This window comes from Nomia melanderi, chromosome 12, assembly GCF_051020985.1.
Source record: "Nomia melanderi isolate GNS246 chromosome 12, iyNomMela1, whole genome shotgun sequence".
In the NCBI taxonomy this organism is placed as follows: domain Eukaryota; kingdom Metazoa; phylum Arthropoda; class Insecta; order Hymenoptera; family Halictidae; genus Nomia; species Nomia melanderi.
Genome location: NC_135010.1, coordinates 7,434,566 through 7,450,165, shown reverse-complemented (window position 1 = coordinate 7,450,165; position 15,600 = coordinate 7,434,566). Strand labels below are relative to the sequence as shown.

The following is a 15,600-nucleotide window of genomic DNA, read 5'->3' as shown; positions in this document are numbered from 1 at the left end:
AATTATTTCAGAAATTTCATATCGTACACGAAGGTCAATGCAAAACCGTTGCAACGTTAATTTACAGATAAGATAACATTCTTGCCATTCCACAAACCGATTAACTCCACCAAATAAAAACAAACGAATATAAGGAAACTCAATACTCCCAAGAAAGTGTTCGTCCACTGAACATTGAATCCGCAAAGAACCACAACTAATCACTCTGCTCGTCAACTCAATGGTCAAAAAATCACAGCAAACTTAATCACCAAGATAACACTTTCCCCATTCCGCAAACTGATCAACTCCAAACAAAAACAAACTAACACAAAGAAACTCAATACCCGAAGTCCCAACAAAATGTTCATCCGCTAAACATTAAATCCGCAAGAAACTGCAGTTAATCGCTCGACCCGTCAACAACTCAATTATTAACTCCGATAAATATAACCCTGAAAGCCCATCAAACAGTGCCCATTAATCCTCGGAGATCTAGAAAAATCTGCCACCTAAACATCCAACCGAAGAGCAAGAGGCACAACGGCGGTCGAAAGCCCCCGCTAATTGAAAACCAGTTCCCACAACCGATCGTTTGGCTTCTTACACGAACCCCCGTATTTAAAGCCGAGCGGCCGGCGTCCCTTTGTATTTCCCGTTTCCCGTGGATCGGCTCCTCAAAAATCCGCTACGCGTAGAGGCGCGGCGCTAGAAAAACGCTCGGAACTCCGGGTTTCCTGCTCGCCGGTGCGCGCCGCTGTCCATTAATTATTCATTCCGCGTTTCGTAAATGCCGCGCCGCGGTGCCGGCGTTACCCGCGGCGCACGTAATTCGAAAAAAAAAACGGAGGGAGGGGAAAAAAGGAGGAAAACGAGACCCGGCCGGTGCGCGCGGAAGAGAAAGAGACGGTGAAAGGGGGAGAAGGGAGTCTCGGACTGGCGCGGTTTTCATGGTTTCCATCGCGTGACGCTGCCGGGAAATTGCGAAAACGGGGAAACCGCGCTCGCGCTCGCGCGCGCGCCCGCCACGGCTCGTTCGGAATTACGCAACATGAATATTAAACACGCGTCGCGCATCTATCGCGTCTTGTCATCTCGGACACACTGTCGACGAGGCTCTCGGCTCTGCTAGACGGCTCTGCTAGCTTGCTTGCTTGCTTTCGTCGCGACGGTTCCGTTGTTACTTTATTAGACGGGGAAAGAGAATGAAGCCGTCGCGTGCTTCCTAGCGTCGGGAATCGGCTCGAGTGAGACGCGTCCGAGCGTCGGACGTAGATTCATGGTTATTTTTACCCTTTGACAGAAATGTTCTTGGGCTTGACACGCGAGGGAATTAACGTTGTTTGAGTTGATTGTTGTTGACTATTTTCTGTTAACTCTTTGTCTATTATTTCTTTGAATTTTTAACACTAGAACTATGGACTACTTGAACTGACTTTTTAGAATTTCTTTGTGTAAGCCACAAGTGTGTAGTTATTAAGAATTCGATTAGCTTATATATCAATTTAGCTATTACTAAATCAGTTTCCTTAATAATTCCTCAAACAAATATCTGTGCCTTCTCAATAATTATAAAAGATGATATCGGGAATGGGCCATGTTGACTCATCTGGTAGTTCTAGTGTTAATTTCGGGTCTTAAATTTCTGACGTTTCTTTTTATGACAGTCTGAATAATGCAGCGAAGTAGATACTGAAAGGAAGGAGATCATGTCAGTCTCTCGTTAGTTGAATAATTAAGTTATACATTTGGAGTTTTCGATTTTAGGAGGTCGATCACCATTACAGTCGACGGGGAAGGGTTGAGATGTCTGATGGTATATTGAGGAATATTTTGGGAGGAAATGAAGTAATAGTTTTGTATTATGTAATTGTGAAAGCAGAAATGATTGTAGTGAGAGTTGTTGAAGTAAGTATGCAGAGTGTCCAAAAATCTCGGGACCAAACTTGTACTACATATTACCGAGGTCAAATAGATAAAAAAGTTCGTATAAACTTATGTCTAACAATGTTTTATTGGAAAGTATTCATACATATACGAGGAAAATTAGTGATAGAATTCGTTGTACAGAATCGTATACATATTATTCTCAGTGACAGTTATTGCACATATGTCCTGATTTACGGCCGTAAGACCCCTACTATCAGTCGCTACATCGTCTACGAAACATTCAGTCGTTCAAGATACATTCTCTTTGCGATTTCATTTATACGAATGCAATTAACAACGCATACGTTTCCTAAATCATGCGATTTGCATCTCGCGTATCCTAGACGCTCCCCAGACGTCAGGACACTTAGACAAATTCGAATAATTCAGTGAAACTCAAATCCGCGCTTTAAGCAAAGCAGTAAAGGCTCTCCCGAAAATACAACACGAAACACAATTCAAACTGTTCCGTTACAATTAAAAAAATTACAAACTCTGGCCGCAATACAACATAAAAAAGCCCAGCCAACTTTCCCGTCGCTTATTACAAAATGAAACACTCCACTCGATACATCACAAGGGCACCGCAGCGAGCCCAGAGAAAGTTGTTAAGGGCTGCAAACAGGGGTTGAAAAAGTCACGTCGAGCTGCTCGAGTATAATTGAAGGGAGCAGAACCAGCGTGTCCGGCCGTTTCATCGGGAAATATTTAATGCGCCGGAAAATGTTTCGATGATTCCGCTCGTCCCGCTGCAATCACGTTGCACCGCGTCGCGCCGCGACATAATAATGCTGGCCGCGTCGCGTCGTGCTTAATCGAGGGTGCTGTCGCGGGACAAAGGCACAAAGCGGCGAGCAAAACAACGCGGAATTATCCCGACAGTGTTTTTCCAAGCGCCGAAGACTTACAAGGGATGAACTTGAGGGAGCTCGTGATGAGCGGGAAACAGGCGGCCCGAGGGGGCGGGATGCACGAGCGAGCGCGCGCGCGAGCGAGCGAAGCCTCACAAATTAATTGAGAAAGCGAGACGACTCGAGAGACACCGTCACGGAAACAACCCTTCAATCTAAATTCAATTATTTGCCCCCCACTCCTTTGTCCTCGGCGTGCAACCCCCTCGCGGAGCATCGCCACTTGAAAATCGTACGCGAGGAGCCGGTGCATTAAGGGAATAATATTCGCGGACCGCCCACGCGACCGATTGTTACAACGTAACGATCCTGCCGGGGCGGTTCGGACGGTAATGACGTGGCAAAGAGTTCGGATATTATCTCGACACCCTTTGATCGAATATCTCGTTTCCGTGGGCGGAGAGGATCGTTTGTTACTCGTTTGCCGTTTGTTGGAACTGGGAATTGTTGCGCTGAAATGAGGTGGAACAATTTATTTGACAAGGCGTTTGCAATTGGCGAATCTCTGTGGAGAAGCCTGCGTGGATTTCGAAGTTTTTGTTGTTTACTAAGTTCATTGTTATTTAGCACGTTGGTTTACTTTGATTTTTGTTTTGATGTTCGTTCGATGTATGAAATAGTTTGGGATCTGAGAGGGATTTGAAGAAATTAGTTGTTATTACTGAAATTTGAATTATGTAGAATTTTGGATATTTATGTTATATAGGATTCTTTGCGAAATGGAAATCTATATTATTCGTTGATAAATTCCGAATACATTTGACATTTTCTTTAAACGTTCGTGACATTGCATTATGAAAATTTCGAAACTTCACGTATTTACTGCTAAAATTCTCCGTCACCTATATTTCAATTTAAACGTTTGCTATAATGTATGGAATATTTAATGACTTGGAAATCTGGCTGCGCGAATTTCAGGGAACGTCCACTCAAATTATCCGTTGTTAAAATTCTATATTATCTACACTCTCATTCAGAAATTCATTGTGGTGTGCACTCTATGGTGCTGGGATATTTCGATGAAAGAGAAATGAAGTTATAAACGAAGCAATGATTCGGGGTTAATTGAAGGGATGGAATTTCCTGTCGGCGCGAAATTATGTGGACACGGAAGGATTGTTTTATGTTGCTCTGTAGACTCATATGGGGATGATGATTTATTTGAAGCGCGCAAGTGAAGGTTAAAGTGAGCATTATCGTGAAAATTCATCGATTATCGTCATTGAATATTATGCAAATTAAATCGGACAGGGTGACGATGGAGTGTATATTCGCTTGAATTGCCGTGTATTAACCCTCGAGTGGAATCGGATATCTGTTTGTCGTGTTAATTTAGGTGCGATTAACCTCTTGCCGTATCATAACAAGTAGAACTGGGGATGAAGATTTTTGCAACAATTTGTTTCACGTCGATATTATTTATTATGTACCAGAAGAAGCGAAAAAATAATTTGCTATTATCAACATTTTCATTGTCGAGATGTACGCTTGGAATTATTGAAAATTAGTTGGTTAAATTTACAATTAGTTGCAAAGGAAATTGTGCGAAGAGATTAGAGGAACGTTCGCACAATTAAATTTAAGAATACAATCGGTGAATGAATTCATAAGTCTGATTTTATATAAATTCTTAGTAAAAGTTTAGCATTAGTTTTTCATAAAATTTCATCATGAAGCTTTCATGAAATTTTTAACAAGACCGTTCTAACATGTTCCTGCATCCTACACAAAAGCGTACAGGAAGATAACTTTAAACAGAATTGAATTCGAACGAGGAAACTTTTTCCATTCGAGAACTGCATGAATGTAAAAAGCAATATTAAATTTGCAGTGATACGGAGTGCCGGCCGGAGTGCATTTCGACGTACACGAGATCGAGGAAAAAGTACGGGGAACGGTAAATTGAACTGCTCGATACAAATGGAATCTGTACCGCGACTCCCTTTTGGAACTGACCCTTCAAAAAGTCTGAAAAATCGAATGAAACCGTTCGTGTTACAACCTGTTGCGGTTCTCGAGTTACCGTGTCTACAACATTTTTTCATCGCTGCCTCCATTTTCGATCGAAACAGTTTTCTATTGTAAATATTACAGCACTAGTAGAGTGGTTTGCGAATATAAAAAATATGTCGATCTCACAGAAAGACTTTAAAAACGCTCCGGAACCTTATAGTTGCCTTTAAAACGACCTTTAAAACGGAAAAATCGATTAAAAAAATTTGAAACGAGAAGAAAACAAAGAATCCTCCAAAAATGAATATTAAAATTAATACTATCAATTTAACAATAAAATCATTATTACAAATCAAAACGCAAAACATAGATTATATAAAACCTTTCAAAAATAATTCCTACAGTATTACTTTTACAATTTATAAATTTCAAAATAATGTCTTTCAAAGTAACTATTAATGTAAAAATGTCCAATTCCAATTTAACATTACAATGTTGAGATAAGTACCGTAATTTTTAACCCAAACGTTTTTCAGTACTTTCCATTCATTCGCTACAGAGTTGGTTTCTCCATTTTCATTCTAAATTTACTAAAATAAAATGAATTACAATCACTTGAAACGCAGACAATCATCTGAAAATTATTTTAATTGTATACTAAATATTCAGAAGTACCTATGCATTATTTATTTCATATGCATTCGCCTGCCAGCAACAATATTTTCAAAAATTTGCGTCCACGTTCTTGTTAGCGTCGTGTCGCGTTCGCCGACAGCCGTCGCCACTGCGAACACGTGTTCTGTTTGGTACTGTAGCCAGGCATAAATATACATGGATATGGTAAACACCGACCATGTGACGTTCTAATCTACGCCGAAAGACGTCCAACGTGTTTCCACCCCCGCGTTTGTATACTGTCCGCGTGTTTAGAAGTTGCTCGCTGCACCCGCTGCCATTTGCACGCTAGACACCGAGATCCATAGATCCCACGAGCAACCTAGAAACTTTTTTAATCAGCAAGACAAACGCAGGTCTCGTTTTTTACGATCGCTCTAATTTGAGCCATTAGTCACGCGGAATACAGGGATTGAACAAAATAATGGAACATTGCTCATAATGTCGTGTACCAGGTATGAAGCTGAAATCAGGAGCTACGGTACTGGAAATTCGAAGAAGCTTTGCGTGAAGAATGGTATGAACGTATGTTTTTAATTTATGGAATTATATTAAATTAAGAGAATAAAACCTTTTATTACCTTCGGCAGGTAATTGGAAATTAGAAATTGGAGATCAAGAAATTGAAAATTAAACATTAGAAGTTAAATATTAGAGATGAGAAATTAGAGATTAAATATTAGAGATGAGAAATTAGAGATTAAATATTAGAGATGAGAAATTAGGGATTAAACGTTAGAGATGAGAAATTAGGGATTAAACGTTAGAGATGAGAAATTAGAGATTAAACGTTAGAAATTGGAAATTAGAGATTAAACGTTAGAAATTGGAAATTAGAGATTAAACGTTAGAAATGGGAAATTAGAGATTAAACGTTAGAAATGGGAAATTAAAAAGTAGAATTAAAAATTGAGAATTAGAAATTAGAAATTAAAAATTAAAAATTAAAAATTGAGAATTAGAAATTAGAAATTAAAAATTGAGAATTAGAAATTAGAAATTAAAAATTGAGAATTAGAAACTAGAAATTAAAAATTGAGAATTAGAAACTAGAAATTAAAAATTGAGAAGCAGAAACTAGAAATTAAAAATTGAAAATCAGAAACTAGAAATTAAAAATTGAGAATTAGAAACTAGAAATTGGGAAATAAAAATTAGAAATTGGGAATTAAAAATTAGAAATCGGATATTAAAATTTTTTATCTGAAATCTGAATTTTAAAATAAGAAATGTACCAACTGTTTCTATTTAATTTTCCAGTCGCCGCACACAATGTGCCCCTGAAAGCGACTCCGGATTGAAGTAACCTTAACGCTTGTTCTCGCGGCCGTCGATTACTGAAATTGTTCTCAGCTCACGTCGGGCTGTGGTAGCCTCGCGCTACCGGTTTCCCTCGAAGCTGCTAAAAGATTCAACGCCCGCGCTCTCCGGAGACGATGGATCTTTAATCTCTGGTTGACCTATTCTGTTCTAGTTTCTCGGGCTTTCAGAATCGACGCTCGCGTCTTACCGTGATCGTTGCATGTTAGAGGATATGAGTTATAGTTGAAATTGAGTATCTTGGAAATGGAATCCTCCCGCGACCATGATGAATGTTTGGAAAGGGAATAACGTGTTTCAACTCATTGTCTTATGGATTACGTTTAAATGGAAAATATAAATGGTACGCGACGAACTTATAACAAGAAAGATTCCGTAAGCGATAACTGACTTCCTAATAACGTTTTAATTAGATTTTAAAAATTGTTATTCAATTTCTTAACGATTGTAAATAACTAATTTTGGAAAGTTTTATATAAACATATAACTTTCTCAAAGATATTTTAAACATTTGGTTTAGACAACTTATAACTAGAAACAATTTTCAATTTCTTAGCGACTGCAAAGAACTAATTTTGGAAACAGTTGTGCATAAACATATCTCTACCTTTTTTTAAAATATTTTAAACATATAATTCAGAAAAAGTTTAACTAGGAACAATTTTCGAAAACTCTCGAATTCAATACTCAATATAAAATATTGTTAACCGATCGGCACTACGAAAAACAAAAGAAATATTGAAAATAACAGACAATAAACAACAAACTGTTCAAACGATCCCAGGCGAAACAGGAATCCTGTTTCATCCAATATGTTCATTTTTTTTGGTTGATACACAAGAGACTCCTAGTGCTTTGTTTGCCTGAATATAGAGCGGAGGTAGAACGAAGATAAGAAGATTTGTAGACCATATTTTTGTTTCTATGTTTAATGTTCGCGGGTTGGCTGCGAGCGAATCATAAAAAATTCAAGTTGCTTCATTTTTATTGGACTAGGCTGACTATCAATATTAATCCTGCTATCTGGAGTCTGCCGTTTTCAACCGAGCTGTTTGGATGCCAGGATACGGAGGAAACTGAAATTTTTAAATACACCGAAACATCCTGCGCGCATTAAAATAATTCACGTCCGCCGGGGTTAAATTACGCTTTCCATCTCGGCGAAGCATTTCAAAAATTTATGAAACGAGAGGAACGTATTTAAATTCGCGCAGAAGTGTTATAAAAAATTCTTTGTCGTGCCGGACGTGTAAAAGAATCAGCCGCGGCAGAAATAAAAATTACTGTTTAAACCGTGAAGGAACTGCACATGAAAAAAAAACCTGGGGAATGAATTAAAACGCCCGGATTCGTTTCTCCGTTTAAATCGTGTTCCGAGTGGCGCGCCAAACATTAATTTCACTTAATTCAAGACGAGACTTTAATAAAGCCGAAACTCGAAATTAGGTTCGCATGGAGCCACCAAGATTCTCCCGCATTTTTTCCCCCGTCGACGTCAACGCCCGGGCCCGTTATTTATCTTCATTCCGCAAACACGTTGAAAACAGTTACAAAGCAGTTTTCCCGGTGCCGTGTAATTCCAGTTTTCCTCTTTGTGAAAATTAATTGCTGGAAACCGGCAAACACTGTAACGCGGCCGGGTCAAAAGCGAGAGAATGAAAATGATTCCCGTCGTAATAATCTTCAAAGCTAGTTTCGAGCAATTAACTATTCGACGAATTTAATATTCGCTCGGACGTCAATGAACAAATGTTATATGCGCTTTGTTACGGTAACATACCCCGCCTGGCTTTACCATATACCCGAGAACAAACAAGTGTCCAGATTGTCGTTCCATTTATCCCATTTTCAGGGAAATAAGCTCCAAATTTCGGCGCGGATTAACTTGCCCGGGGCATTAGTTAATTAATAAATGAACCGAAGGAAAATCCGCGAACTTAATTGTATCTTCTGTTACAAAAAATACGGAAGATTGAGAAATAAATAAAAAGAATTGCCGATTCGTTACCTAATTCTCACGAAAATAAGCGGAAAATTTCGATAGAAATTACCTTCCTGAGGTATTAGTTAATCAACAAATTAAAGTTTTCACCCTTATTCACTTCAAATAATTCTTTTATTCTAGATTCTTTTACTCTAAAAATCTATTAAGGGTTCGAAAATGCTATCCATAATAAAGAGAAGCAATAAAAATATTTTTATTTTAAGAAACAGAAAATGATTTCTTCTTTAAAGTGTACAGTTTACTCTGCATGGAGATTGAGAATAAAATTAGATACCGCTTATATACACGTTTTTCTCTTTATTCAATCACGATTCGAATTTGATATCAACGAGCACCCTAAAAAAAATCCACTCTCCATTCGATTTTGTTCAACAGCGTCTCTCATAATGCACGAAGATCCTCGATCAACTACGTAGCATCGAATTAATTGATGAAATGAGTTAAATTGAAGCCAACAGGGGTGCAGTATGCCGCCCGCTGACATTATGACAGCAACTAGGGTAGACACGGTGCCGCATAGAAATTAAATGAGCTTTCAGGAAGAAGGATTACCAGCGCCGAAGGATTATTATGTAAAATGAGCTTTCAAGCCATTTTAACTGCAGTAAATACAGCGCGAAGCCTGACGGTGGTTATTCAAGTTGCCGTTGCGTAATTCCCGACGCCCTTAGAGTTCTGCTCTCCAAAATTCCAGACGTTTATTAGCGGAAGCATTAAACGGATACAAGTGCGTTAATTGCCAAATACGAAACGTTACACGACTAATATTAATCGCGGAATACTCGGGGATCGTGGAACGCATACCGAAGCTAGAATATCAAACCGGTTACACGACGCTGGAATTAATAACGAGTTCACGTAAGTTCGGCTCCTGCAACGCGAACGGACTTCCATAAATCAGAATTGCCACGCGTTAATACCCATATAAATTAAAAGAACTTTCGCAACCAGATATTCCCAGAACTCCGCCGTGTAACAGGTGAGTTTTCCGATCGTTATAAAACATTCCCTCGTACCAACGAACCGCCGTCGATATCTTGCAATCTCTCAACCGGCTCCTTCCCGTTAAAGCAACACGGGCTTCCACGGTAATTCGGTAATTTATTCAGAGGCATTAAACGTTCTTCAATATTCATATCGATCGAACGACTCCAATAATCTCCCTATAAATTCAACAACTATAAATATCATCGGGAGCATAGGATTCTCATAAAAATCATAGATTCATTGGAACGTTTAACGAACGCGTTCTCTTTAACGAGCAGCAACAAATTACCCGGCTTATCTTGTTACAAACTCCGTGTAATTACCTGAAACCGTGATCGCCGAGTGTTACGTTGGGGTAGGTCAACCGACCAGGCGTGTCCCCCATTAATTATTAAATCGATACGCTCGAGTGCCGGCGAGTACGCGAAAAAAGTACTCGGAACGGGGAACCTTGAGTGCGTTTCTCTGTCTCGGATGACAGCGTCCGTAGCGATCCAGCCTCATGGGAGCGCGGCGAGATTCGACGGAATTCCGGCTGGCGACGCGGATAATCCATCAAAATCAACCCTTATCGCCCTCCGCCGCTCTTCACCCTTTATCAATACTTCTTTCTCCACATTTTTTTCGCTGCCACCCTCTCTGCGTCACGCTGTGACAAGATGACAGCGTGTCGCTAGTCGAGGAATTAAGCTCTATTCAAAAGGAAACGGTCCTATCTGCATTACGGGCCATTCAACAGTCAGCTGCTCGATCGCGACGCGACCGGTATTAATTGTAATAAGCTCTGTTCTTTGCGTTCGACTTTCTTCCGAGGCCGCTTCCCGCCACTCGGAAGCCCCTTAGTCAGTGAACCTGTCGGTCTCCTTCTATTCCGGGGAGCCCTCGCTCCGCACGGTAAATATTTGCAGTCGCGTCCAAATAAATCATCCTTTTCACGGGACGCGAGTATTTGGCTTCGAAACTGGGCTGCCCGGGGATCCGCACCGCCTAGGGGCTGTCTACTTACTTCTGCGTTTCCCCGTCTTCGCTGCTTTAATTCCTCGGACCAGGCCTCCGGTGTCCTTGCAATTGGGGAGGAAAATGTTTCGACGGGCTGGTTTTAATAAAGACTGCTCAATGCGACTCGCCCTTAAACGGTGATCCGAGTGTTTCGCTTTAGCTCGGTCTTCTGGCGATTGATTTGTTTTGTTCTTTTCTGCGTTCTGTTTGTAGCGTGATGTAATGTTTATTAACTGTCTTGTGTAGAGATATGTTTCGTTTGATATGCATTTTTTACAAAAGAGCTTTTGATATTAGGAGTTAATTAGAAGATTTAATCTCGGTCTTCTTCAGAATATTCTTCTTAATTTGTAGCTTGCGAATCCTTCATTATTTTATTATTATAAACAAAATTCTATTTCTCATTTTAACGTACGATTTTTATTCATTATTAAATCAACCCCTTCTTTGTTCTTTTGAATGCAAATTAAATTATTCCTGTTATCAATTACTATACTTTGAAGCAAAGATTCATGCTTGTAATTTTATTTTTCTTGATAAATGCTTAATAACTAGTTGTATGGATCATAGTAGACAAATAAATCGTGAAGAGGTTAATGATTGGATCTAACCAAAATCATCGACCTCCAAATCCACAAACAAACCACAACCATTATACAGAACCAATCCTACAATACAACCGCTAACAATCAAAAACCACAAAATCAAAAATCCAGAAACCAGCCGCAACACTTCCAAACTCCCATTTCTCACATTCACCGATACAATACCCCTTCCTCCAGCCCGAAAAGAATTACCCAGCGCAGAAATAAAGAAAAACAACCTGCGCACGAACAATTTTTCAAACACTACCGTATAGACAAAGGGGTTAAAGCGGAGGGGAAGAGATAACCTCCGACGAAAACGCCACGAGCACCAGCCGCGCACAAATTATATTGTTAAAACGTAAAAATGTTTTGCCTGGCCGGCAAATGGAACAAGCCGGAGCCCGTTAACCGAGTCCGACGAACCGCGGTGGGCGATCCCCGGGTAACCAACACACTCGCCCAGCTACCCCGGGTACGTCCGCCGATTTTTCCCGATGCCGTCAAGAATAATCCGTTTCGTTTATTCGAGAGGGCTCGCGCTCGAGCAAGCCCGGGGGCCGGTACACGATATTGTTCATTAAGCGAAATTTAATCCCTCTCGCGGTGCAGCGGTGCAATTAATGCGATAAGCCTGGAAAAATACCGCGGCGAAATTAACCGAGCACTACCGGGAAGGGCGGCTGCGGGGGTGGAAACCGTAGCGGTGGATGTAACCACGAGCGGATCCAGGGATGAACGTTTAACGAACGTAATTTTTTTTCTTCTTTCAGCGCAACGTCGAGCAGCGAGTGTATCGCTGGTTACTACCACTACTCGAAGATCGAGCGTACGACGGGGGAATGAAATGGTACTCGATGGACACGGAACTTGGATCGCGTAGCTTGTGCAGTGGGATTGAAGGAATTGTAAGGTTGCATGTCTTTAGTGATCGCGAGAGGGTTTTGTAGTTTTGCGTTGTAAGTGGGGTGAAGTTGTAGGGTTGTTGTCGGTTTGTAATGGGCTGTGTAAAGGTACTAGGAATTGTTCTAATCTTTTGTGGTCTGAAGTACTCTTGATTTCACGTTTCAGTTGACGTTGATGTTATTTAATTCAATTGCAGGCGAATTTGATGATTTAATTGTTTATGTAGGAGTGTTTGGGAATCACTAGAATGGTAGCTTTAAATGGTACAATTGTGATACTATTAATATAGACAAAATTGTTGAAATAATTAGACATTGTGATAAAAGCGAGTGTCGAGCTGAGTCGACATAGGACTGCTAAGGGTTAAATATAGCAATGTGTGTCACTTATATTTTTATGATATATATTTTTTTATAAATATATATTACTGTATTTAATATAATAGTAATATATAATAATATATATTACTGTATTTAGAAAATGATTGGTTTAATATCGTTAATGTTGTTATTTGTATTTTTCTACCTTGAATTTTCAACATTTCTTATTCCCGATTGTACGATCTGCACCACTTAAAAACGAGCAGCCATCAATGCACCTTATTCTTTGCAGTTTCGTATTATATGCACCGGAATTGGCCAGACATCTTTCACGATCTTTGGATTCTTTTTGTCCGTCCCTTCGTAAGGATATATTGGAATGGCTGGAGGAAAGTTAAGGAGTAAGTCCATCGGCATTTCAAGGTCTCCCTTTATTGTCGAAAGTGGACGGTATGATTGTCCGAAGTTATTGGATTTTAGGGTAGAACTTGGTCTTTCATGAAGTTTCTTCCGTTATCGCTCAAAATCTAAAGGAGAGGACAATGGGCCGATTATACGATCGCAATTATACAAGAGGTTATGTAAATTTCGACTTTCAAAGATCACCGTGCAGAGAATAAAATTCAGAAGAAATTTATTTCGCAGCGGAGGCGACTGGAACTGAGAGCACAATAAAGTTTCTGTCAAAACAAAATGAAATATTACATTCTTATTGCCAATATCGAACCCTTAAGTAGCTCGAAGAAATGATTAATAGACAGTATAATTACTAAATTAGCCCGGGTCCTTTGCTTCAGGAAAGAAGTTCAAATTTTCCAGTCGAAGGAAAAGCAATTAAGCTACGACACACCCCATCAGTTAAAGGCTGACTCTTAATCATTAAACTTTTTGCGGACGTTTCTCTACAGCAAATTATTAACGGCAGAGTAGCTTCGATAAGCGTAGTTGCAAAAAGAATGTTCACATAAACGATTAATTTGCTTTTGAAATATTTCTGCTGAAACTGTCTCGTTATATGCTTCGCGGAACTATAAGTTGAGAACAGAGGAGAGACACTGCAGTGGGATTTCCTTTGCCAATTTCAATAACCGGTCGCCGGTCTCCAATAAAAAGCATTCTTTTAAGAAATTGAGACAAATACAGGATGGACGTGGCCATGCATAAACTCAACGAAGAAACTTTCAACGACGGCTATTAAGAGAAACAATAGGGGAGGCGTCTGGTAGACGCTAACAATGTTGATCCCCGGTTCAGTTGGCTAGGCTCCTTGCGAAAAGAGGAACGACACTAATGGACCGAATGCACCGAACGTTCCGAAAGCGGGACATCGCTAACGACACGTGAAAAACGCGCAGGAAACGATACTCCGTGAACGTAAATCGACCGGCTGCAACAAGCACCAATCCCGGAAACTTTATTCCCCGGCCGGAGTTCTTCAACCCTTTTATTAGCTGAGTTTCTTGGGGAACTACCGGTACTTAGCGAACCTGTTAATAATAAATACAATTGTCTCCGGTGATCGAGATTTACAACGAATGGAACATTTACAGCGAGTTAAACTCGTGTTTTTGACTTCGTGAAGGATTTTGCTTAGGAGAAATGTAACTTTGTGGAGAATTCATAATTTTAATGGTTTGTTTTGTGAATAATGTTTGGTGCATAAGAAGCTAAAGAAGTTTGGTGAATAGGAAGATGATTGATTGTGAAGTTCAGATCTTAATGACAAAGTAATTTTGTTGGAAAATGAAATCACTATTCTTTTAATGTTAATTGTATGTTATTAAATATTATACCTGCATATGAAAGATTGATATTTCTGCAGAAAATGTCCTTTAATTCTGTACGCATTACATATGAAACGTAATAAATCATGCGCGCGGAAACAAGAATATTAAAGAACAAAACCAAAATCGACTGCACGCGACGCGAACTCACTTCCCCCGGATTATGAGATCTTGTCGCCGCCACATCGATCAATGTCAGCCATACCTATCGTTTAATTTTCCTCTGCCCCTTCGGAATTTATTTCGGAGGAAAATCTGTGCAGTCATTTTTCACCTAACCAGCTAAGAACAATATATATTCCAAATTATTCACACACAACCTCCATAATTAAACAATTTAACCCCTTCTTCTATAACATCATGCCAAACTCGTGAGGATTTCAAATAGAATTTAACAAATATAAATCGCTTAATTCTTCCAAGTCCGAATTGAATATATTTCTATTATTAACTGAAATGCTCCTGAGTAAACAGACATAGAATAAGTGTAGAATGTTCCCCTTTCTATAAGAAATTACGAAAAATAAAATATCTGTCGAGCGCAATTGGGAAAGAAATATGTCAAACACTAAGCATACCGGCACCTTTCCTACCGTAACTAGTCAAATAACTGGCTTCAAAATAGAGATGAACAAATTATGTGATGAATTTTTTTTAGTGGAAATAGAAACAAAAGGAAGGATGACGATTGAAGAACCAATTAATCGGACAATATAGGGATTGATATAAAATTAAATGAACAAAGGAAAACGTAGAATTTTAAATTCCGCCATTTTACCTGGTCCCGGTACGGTTATTGTTAATGTTAACCCCTTGACCTACCGCGTCAGACTCGTGACGAAAATTTTCAACTGAATTTGAGAAATCTGAGTGTCATTTTGTTAAACAGAAATTAAATAGTACTTGTCTATTAACAGTTGTTAACCTTCGGAGTAAACCTAGACATAGAATAAGCATTCAGATTGTTTCCTTGCTTAACAAATTATTAACGAAGTAGTTGTATCTGTCATAGTTAAGAAATAAATCATATGGCAAGGGGTTAATACAACATACAGTATCAAACTAAAAATTTCGTTGGCCACTGGACGTTCAGCCCGAGAACACCCAATAAACGTGCAACTAATGAATCAATATTCTATACTCGGTGCCGCATAAAAATTTAATAAAACACCCCGGTCGGCGTGCTCGTTTTTCCCCAGCGGCTCAACGTCTTGCCAGCGAAATGTTCCAACGGTAATTTTATTAAAA

General features: G+C 39.4%; 2 protein-coding genes across 6 annotated transcripts in view; one reads left to right on the top strand and one right to left on the bottom strand.

Moving 5' to 3' along the window:
- GlcAT-I (Glucuronyltransferase I) overlaps positions 1-13,261 on the top strand; it is a 162,069-nt gene extending 148,808 nt beyond the window's left edge. The window contains exons 6-8 of one of the 2 annotated variants that reach the window (XR_004234878.2): positions 12,116-12,250; positions 12,861-12,969; positions 13,049-13,257. The gene's annotated coding sequence lies outside the window, so the exon portion shown is untranslated. Of the gene's footprint in view, positions 1-12,115; positions 12,251-12,860 lie in introns of both variants that reach the window. The other variant, XR_012999883.1, reaches the window with a different exon arrangement.
- The window catches only part of Fas2 (neural cell adhesion molecule fasciclin 2), a 182,710-nt gene that overhangs the window by 142,616 nt on the left and 24,494 nt on the right, over positions 1-15,600 (bottom strand). The window lies entirely within an intron of this gene.